The sequence below is a fragment of the Sparus aurata genome, chromosome 14 (assembly GCF_900880675.1).
Source record: "Sparus aurata chromosome 14, fSpaAur1.1, whole genome shotgun sequence".
NCBI lineage: Eukaryota > Metazoa > Chordata > Actinopteri > Spariformes > Sparidae > Sparus > Sparus aurata.
The window spans coordinates 25390796-25399982 of NC_044200.1; the positions used below are offsets into that span (position 1 = coordinate 25390796).

At 42.2% G+C, this 9187-nt stretch overlaps 1 long non-coding RNA gene across 1 annotated transcript; it reads left to right on the forward strand.

Annotated features, from left to right (window-relative positions):
• The first annotated feature begins 272 nt into the window (after positions 1 to 272).
• On the forward strand, positions 273 to 3048 carry LOC115595833 (uncharacterized). The gene is made up of 2 exons (XR_003986799.1): positions 273 to 1707; positions 2717 to 3048. It is a non-coding gene; the product is annotated as an uncharacterized LOC115595833 (long non-coding RNA).
• Positions 3049 to 9187: the final 6139 nt, after the last annotated feature.

Genomic DNA, 9187 nt, shown 5'->3' on the forward strand with positions numbered 1-9187 from the left:
AGGAAGCTGGCTACGCTACACAGCCGCTCCACTTGTGGTCTGAACAGGACTGAAGTCCTGCTGGTCTTTATATCACTGACTGACAGTTGATGGAGGGAGTCTCTGTAAACACTCATGTATCGCTTCTGCTCTCTCTCATTCTCTCATCAGCTGGAAATGATGAAAGGTGGAGGTGTTGAGAGGATCAGCTGTGTCCTGATGATCCAGAGAGGTTGAAGCAGCACCATCAGCTGGTGGGTGGAGAGGCTCTGACTGGGCCGTGTTACTGGGAGGTGGAGTAGAGAGGAGAGCTTCATCCAGCAGTAACTGACGGACCAATCACAACAAGTGGAGATGACTGTCAGTGCTGCAGTCTGAACTGCTCTGTTTTCTTTCTTTCTCTGATTCTCTGATATCCTGAACACACAGTGACTCTGCAGGTTTGTTCTGGTTCTGACAACCGAACTGGAAGTTATTGATGCACCAGAACACCGGCCCGTCATCAGTATGGACCCATAAAGGCTTTAAAATGAAACAGAACATCGCCCCTACATAATACCATCCCATAGTTTTATATGTGAATATTATCTGGTCGTAGTTTGTTTCTTGCTTCATACGTTATTTGTGCAGTTTGATATTCAACCAGGTGGATGAACTTCATCACAGGTGAATTTAGAAACCGTAAGTTGTTGTGATGATAGTATTTGACTTTCTGAACTGTTCTTCTGGCTCTTTATTGAAGTGTGAACAGTGCTGCAGTGATCTTGTGCAGGTGTTTCCTCTCAGACCTCCACACAGTCATTTAAACATGGTCAGACCAGCTAACAGGAGAGAATGTGCAGTGGTTTGTGATCCAGTACCAGCTTTGTTTCACAGGACTGAGATGCTTCCTGACACTTTACATTCAACAGCTTTTATTGAGGTTTCCAGCAGATGTTGTGATCAATTATCACACCCAGAAATGTATTTACATACACTCTTTCAATATTCACATCATCCATCTTCACCTCTACTTGATTATTTGATTCACAGTTTCCAAACAACTTGATCTTTGTTGTGCTTAAATGAAATGATAATTGATTTCTGTCAAAGCACCTTTTTAATTTGCTCATTTCAGATGTGATCAACTTCAGAATCTGCTGCAAATCCAAAAACATATTTGTGTCGTCTGCAAATAACACAAACTTTCCTAATGTTGCTGTTTGACATGTGTCATTAATGTCAGTGTGAAGAGAAGTGGCCCCAACACTGACCCCTGGTGGACTCCACAAGCACTGTCCAAACAGGACCACATGTCCTCACCATCTTCAGACTGCTGCCTGTTATCTAGAGAGCTTCTCAGCCGGGTCAGAACCAGCCCTCTGATACCACACCGCTCACCTTTATTAATCCATCTGTCGTGATCGATCGTATCGAATGCTTTCTTCAGATCAATAAATACCCAGCTGTATATTTCTTTTGGTCTCAGCAGCTTGTGGTTTCTTCAGTCAGTTCAGTGACTGCTGAAGATGCTGATCTGTTGGATCTGAATCCGTATCGACTGTCAGTCAGTAAATCGTGTTTATTGATGAATTTGTTCCGTCTGTCAACAAAGAGTTTTTATTAGATTCAGTAAAGTTGCGGCAGCAGAGAAACAGGCTGTAATCTGTGAAGTGGTGTTTGTCTCCAGTTCTGTGCAGCGCTGTGACTTCTGTTAGCTTCACTTTACTGGGAACTGACCAGTTTGGAGTGCCTACTGCATTGTATTAAACATGTGATGATTCTGTCATGATTACAATAATAATATAAGTAATAACTTTGCCGTAATTACAGTCAAAGTATGTGTAATGTTTAGCAGTGATTGAAATGGATGTATTGAAGTTTAGAAACCTTATGAAGGAAATGTTAAATCAGTGAGAAGCTAGGATGAGCTGAGGCCAAGAGGAAGTGTTGCAACACTGTTTGGTTGATGAGAGGAAGTATCACACCTTACAACTACCTGAGACGGAGAATGTGAGCAGCCTAAACATCGCAGAAATGACTTCAAGAAATCTTCAGTAGAAACAGACCAAGGAATTAAGAGCACAGTGGATTAACCATTTTTGCCAACATGCTGTGGATTACAGTTTGGACATTGGAGTACTTTTGTTCACTCTGCTGGCCTGAAGTTTGGACTTTGGGGAAATTGAGAGACCTCGGGCGGGGTTGTGATTTGCCTCAAGGACTTGGACTTTCAGCAGGAAGGGAAAGGCAAGCCATGGAAAGACCTGACCCTCTCTGTCTCACCTAAATTTAAGTATTTTATCCAGGCCTCAGCTCTTTTAGGTTAATTTGTTATTTACAGTGTGTGATTTTATCAATAAGGATTTTTGAAAAAGATTGATAGTAATTGAAATAAGTATCACGCTGTATGCTTTGCTCTTGCTAAATTCTATGCAATAAAACCAACATAATATAGTTAAAGTTAAAGTTGTAGACATTGATCTTATGTCTCTTTGATGGAAGTAAAAAGTTAGGTGTTTTGTGTGCAAAATATCTTAAAGATTCTTAAAGGTTACTCTAGCCTACCAAATTAAAACAGTCTCTTAGGGTTTACCAAGGGTGGCTGGTGGTCGTATCTGACTCAAGGTCTGTTCATGTCAGGTTCTGATCCAGAGGAAGTTTTAAAATAACCTCTTGTTGGTTTAGGGATCTGACCCTTTATAACAGAGAGCTGGTCCAGTGCCTCCTGGACAGGGTCTAACTCAGGATCTACCAGGTGATATGTTACAGATGTATGTTAGTGGTTTAACAATTCCCTCAATGATTTTATGAACTCTTCTCATGTCAGCGTCATTACAGTCAGTGGAAGTTTAGTTTGTACATTCATGAACAATCTGTATAATGTGTCTCTTCCACTGCTGTCAGAAACATCCAGTCAGGATTATTTTACATCAGATCTCCGTTCTTCTCTTCAGATGTCACAGAATCAGAGATTCTTCCTGACAGTTTGGGTCCAAACACTTACAAAGTCATGATGGAAGCCATTAACTACATCATCCATATTGTTAATGATCATATCATTATCAATAAAGTGCTGATGATCATTAACTTGTCTAGAACCATTTCCAATAACACTGTTTAATATGTTCCTTTAATATTGTTTTTATTGTTAATAGATTGCTATAATATTCCTTCCTACTAATTCTCACAATATTACTGAACTTTATATTGTTTATATTCATTTTCTGCCTCTTTGGTTCTATGTTTTATAAATTCTCTATAAAGTGTATTTTTCTGTCTGCAGACATTTTGTAATCCCTTATTAATCCATGACTGTCTGAAAGTTTTTGTTTGTATACTGATTTGTTTTATTGGCCAGTTTTTTTTTTATCATCTAACAATTTGAATGCTTTAAGAATATTCTCCAGTTTTGGTTCAGTAATTGATTTGAAAGCGTTCATTGACTCGTCTGTGCTCCAGTTTAATGTCCTGCTTTTCCTTCTTGTAGTCGCTGTCACACACTGTGAACTCTGGTAGCTGCTCACTGATCAGCTCATTGATCACTGATCAGCTCATTGATCAGTGATCCACTTATTGATTGTTGTGTGTCACATTAGTAAATGTGTTGTCTGTCAGTGTAGCTCAGTGAGATGTGCAAAAAGCAATTTAAAAACTGTGAATATTAATTTTCAGTGAGCTGCAGAACCAGGAAGTAAACACAGAAGCCAGGAAACATTTTCCTGGAGAGAGATTCTCATTGGTCTGAACGGACGCCATCTTTGCATCTGGTGTGTAGTTCTTCTACAAATCTACGATGTGAACACACTTTAATGTGTCACACACAGGAGGTTCCTGGAGGATCTTAATTAATGAAGCTAATTAACGCTTTGATGTTTTATATTTCTGACTCTTCTTCCTCCTGCAGCTGCTTCTTCATACAGATTACAAACGGTCTTGCATTCTCATAGCGCTTTTCCAGTCTACTGACCGCTCAAAACACTTAACACATTCACACACTGAGGCGGCCAAACAAGGCGCCTACTGCTAATCAGGAGCAATTTTGGGTTCAGTTTCTTGCTCAAGGACACTTCGACATGCTGTTGGGGAGCTAGGATTCGATTCCACTGACCTTCTGCTTACTAGACCACCCGCTCTACCTACTGACCTACAGCCGATTACAGATTACAGATAAGTGTCGTGTCTCATTTTCAAACTGTAATCCTGTTAGTAATCCCCTGTTTTATCAGCTTTCTCTGTAATCTGATTACATCTTTTTTAACTTTAACGTAACACAGTCTCCTTTTTCTGTATCCTAATTATGTAATCTGTTACATGTACTCCATTACTCCACAAACCTGCTCCTGAATGAACTGCAGACAGCAGCTTGTGATGCAACTGATGCATTCACTTGTAGTACGAAATCACAGCTCTCTGATCACCACAGACATTTAAACCATTCAATTATTTTAATGATAAACATGTCTGTACATGGCTGTAAACTGTGTGTATACATGTGTATCCCAGCGCGCACACACACGTAAACTCAGAGGGGAGGAGCAGCTCAGTGTTACCTGAGAGGGCGGATAAGAGTGAAAGTGTTCAGTCTGTTCAGTCTCTGTTTTACGAAGGTGCAGCAGAAGAAAGAAGGAAGACTAAAGTGTGAGGCAGGTGAGTGTTAAAACAAGGTGTTTGTGATGTTACTGTGAGAGTGTGAGTCAGTTTAGTCTCTGTGGACTGTAGAGGAAACACATGTTAGAATAAAGTCAACACTTTGATTCTTCTGTGGACACAAAGTCCTGATAGGCTGAATAATACACATTCAAACTACTGGAACTAAAGAGCAGGAGCCCAGAGGGGTGTGTGTGTGTGTGTGTGTGTGTGTGTGTGTGTGTGTGTGTGTGTGTGTGTGAGTGAGTGAGTGTGTGTGTGTGTTTGTGTGTTTTACTTCCTGCGTCACTCTTGAACAAACCTGTTTCCTGATTCTTGTGTTCTGAGCTCACAGTTCATGTTTCACCTCTCAGACCTGAAGATGAGTGTTTGTGTGGAGGAAGAGTTGGACCGAGCAGAACCTCCAGGATCCATCTGTCTGTCTGTGAAGAGTGACTGGTCCAAACCTGAACCTCCACTCTTCAGTAGTGAACCTGGACCATCAGACACAAAGTAAGAGCACTGATACTAACTCATTTATATGACTTTTTATGGATAGCAGCAGTAGTTTTCATATGTAGAGCCTCTTAAGGATTCATCAGACACTCAATACTTTATTGATCCCCGAGGCTTGCGTTACAGCTGCTTCGATTCAATAGTCTTAGAAAATATGCAGAAAAATAAAAATTATATGTAATCAAAATAGAGTAAATATATAAGAAATTTACATTCTACTAGAAATATGTTAACATATACAGTGTAATGAATAATGCTACAGTTGAAATATGGGTGATTACACATTATTTGTTGTAATTATTGCACATTAAATACAAAAGAGAGAAACAAAGTGTCCATAGTTCATCATCCTACTGACTCAGAGTGTCCGACACTCAGAGCGAGGAGTTGAACAGTTTGATGGCCACAGGCAGGAATGTGGTTCATCTTGGTGGGATCAGTCTATCACTGACTGTACTCCTGTGGCTGACCACCACATCATGGACTGGATTGGAGCCATTGTCCTTCTTAGACAGCATCCTCCTCTCTGACTCCCCCATCAGAGAGTCCAGCTCCACCTCCACAAAGGCACTGGCCTCGCGGATCAGTCTGTTCAGTCTTTTGGTGTCCGTTAACCTCAGCCTGCTGCCTCAGCACACAACAGCATAGAGGAAAGCCATGGCCACCCCAGACTCATAAAACATCCTGAGCATAGTCCGGCAGATGTTGAGGGACTTCGGCTGTCTCAGAAAATAGAGATGATTCTGTCCCTTCCTGTAGAGGGTGTTAGAGTTCTTTACCCACTCCAGTTTAGTATCAATGCAGACCCCCAGATTTAGAAAACATCCTGCCTCATTCCAGTGACCAACAAAGGACATCCCGTGGCACTGGATAACAGCAGACTGATTTCACTAACCTCCCATATCATGAAGGTCAAGGAGAAGCTAGCACACCCATGTTGGGGTGCTAGCTGCTGCAAGAAGCCTACTCCTCCCTTGATAGACCCAACACCACAATCTGTGTCATGTTCTTCGACTTCTCCAGCACCTTCAGCACCATGCAGCCCAGGATGCTGAAGGCCAAACTTGAGAGCATGCAGGTGGATTCTCCACTCAACGGGTCGATGACTATCTGATGGGCAGACCGCAGTTTGTGTGATTACAGAACTGTGTGTCTGACCGTCTGATCAGCAACATCGGCGCCTCTCAGGGAACTGTGCTGTCTCCTCTTCACCACCTACACTGCAGACTTTAGGTGCCGCACTGAGTCGTGTCATCTGCAGAAATGCTCTGATGACTCGGCCATTGTGGGGCGTGTAGAGGGCAGGAGGGAGGACGAGTTCAGGGACCTGGTTGACAATTTTGTAAAGTGGTGTTGGGAGAATCACCTGCAGCTGAATGTGGCAAAGATGAAAGAGATGGTGCTTCACTTCTGGTGGAACAAACCCCGCCCTCTCCAGTCTGCATCGATGGGACAGATGTTCACATTGTGGATTCTTACAAAGACCTGGGTTTGGTGCTGGACAATAAACTGAAGTGGACTGCAAACACGGAGGCACGTTAACAATGCAGCCATGTAGTTTTTGTGCAACAATGGCTCCGCTGAATGAAAGAAGTATTTTCACAGCGAAAAAAAAGACCAAAACTCTCTCTACCAGCATGTTTGGAGAGGGCACAGATTAAGTAAGTTGCCAAGCAAAAATAGTCACAACAATATATTGAAAATAAAATAAAAGATAGGAAAGGTATAAAGACGAGCAGGAGCGATCGCAACAGGCTGCATGCACCGTGGCACATACATGTGATGTGAATAAAAACATGTTGGTGTTTGCAGAGTTCAGTCCAGCAGACAGAGAGCAGAACCTCCAGGATCCATCTGTCCGTCTATGAAGAGTGACTGGTCCAATCGTCAACCTCCAGACTTCAGTACTGAACCTGGACCATCAGACACAAAGTAAGAGCACTGATAGTGTGATGTGAATGTGCTGTGGGACACAATCAGTGATGTAATGAGCATTACAAGCTTATCAATGGAATTGAGTACAGGTGGGTGTGTGATTGTGGGCGGGAGGAGGACTGGAAGGTGACAAAAGACTGAGCAGACGGGGCATGAGGAGAGCATCTTACTGCTGCGGCTCGGCACTCTTTTGGGAGGGAGGGTGTCGTTCGCAGTTATTTAGGACTGCCAGCGACGAAGACAGGTAGAGCAGGGGGTTAGTTGTTCCTGTGTTAGAAAGTCAGGGCCGGGACTGTAGAAGAGTGCAGTTGCTGCCACTGCTCCGTGTGTTCCTCCTGCTCGGTGCGTGACACCGACGCCCAGCCGAACTCTGTCTGTGCTGTCCAGCAAAGCCGCTCCCCGGGGAGTTGGACAGCATCACAAGCTCAGACCCCGGGGGAGGGTCTCACCGAGTGGGCGAGTTAAGTTTGACTTTAATATTGATGTTAAATGTATTTCTGTATATATATATATATATGTGTGTGTGTGTGTGTGTGTGTGTATAGGCCTATTGTGTAGTTGTGTAGTGCGGAGGAAGAGGTTACAGGTGGGAGAGTTACTGTAAGTCATAAGCGGGACATTCATATGGTTTCGCTTTAAACGGTGTGAGTGGATTGCTGTGATTTCTCAGGTTGCTGTGGTTGATAGCGTTGAGGGTGTTTGCGGGCCGTGGTTCGAAATGGTGTGTCTAGAATCTAGCCCTGTGTGTAGTGGTTCTTCACTTAAGTGAAGCGTGTATTGACTTTCCTGTGATGAATGGTGCCTCCAGTCGGTTGTAGCCTTCCTTACCTCTATGAATTAGCTTTTATATATTTAACTTGTTATGACTGAATAAATATTGTTTATTTTGCTATACCGTGGTGTGATTATTTAAACGCTCTGACACATGCAGTATTTTCCATGCTAAAGGATAAAACCCACATTTATTACAATACTAACTCATATGACTCATGTTTTAGTGATGATGATGTTTGTTTAGTTGATTGTGTGTTCATGTATTCAGATTTCCACTAAAAAGTCTTTTGTGTCCATAGTTGAGACTTTTCCCTCCTCATGTTCCTCTGTGTGTCTGCTATAAATCTGTAATCTGATCTAAGAGGACAAACAGAAACTTTTAAACCTCCTTTTTATGGACAGCAGCAGCAGTTTGTGTATGTAGAGCTTCTTAAATCACTTTATTGATGAAGGATTCATGTGATGTGAATAAAAACATGTTGGTGTTTGCAGAGTTCAGTCCAGCAGACAGAGAGCAGAACCTCCAGGATCCGTCTGTCCGTCTATGAAGAGTGACCGGTCCAAACCTGAACCTATAACCTTCAGTACTGAACCTGGACCATCAGACACAAAGTAAGAGCACTGATACCAACTTCATTTATATGACTTTTTTCAATCTACATGTTGAGTTCATGTTATGTTTGTGTAGTTTTCTAGAAAATCAATTCTTTAAGTAATTCTAACAAAGCTTTTGGACCCTCAGGCTCAAAGTAAGAGACAGTTTTTACTGTAAATTGAGGTGACGAGGATGAAGCATTGAGGAAGAAGACAAAATGATTCTGTCCACACTGACCCCTGACAGAGGTCAGCAGCACCGTGGTCCTCCTCAGGTCCACAACCAGTTCCTTGGTCTTTTTCAGATCAAGCTGTAGACGGTTCCGCTCACAGTATGTGACAAAGTTACCCACAGCAGTCCTGTAATCCTCCTCAAATACCTCACTGATACATTTAACTATTGCCGAGTCATCCGAGAACTTCTAGAGATGAGAGGTCACTGTGCAGTAGTTGAAGTCTGTGGTGGTGAGGGTGAAGAGGAAGGGAGAGAGGAAAGTCCCGGTATTGCTGACCACCCTATCTGATACAGTGTTATAAGCGTACATGATATGGTCTGCAAGTCAGATAATCAATAATCCAGGTCGCAAGGGGGGAATCAACCTACATCAATGTCAGACGGACATCCACCCACACGGAAAGAACCTATATGTGCATATAAGATGCATATATGAATCCTATATGCATCTTATATGCACATATGCCGCATATATGACAATATATATGCTTCATATATATATATATGTATATATATATATATATATATATAACCCATACATTATAT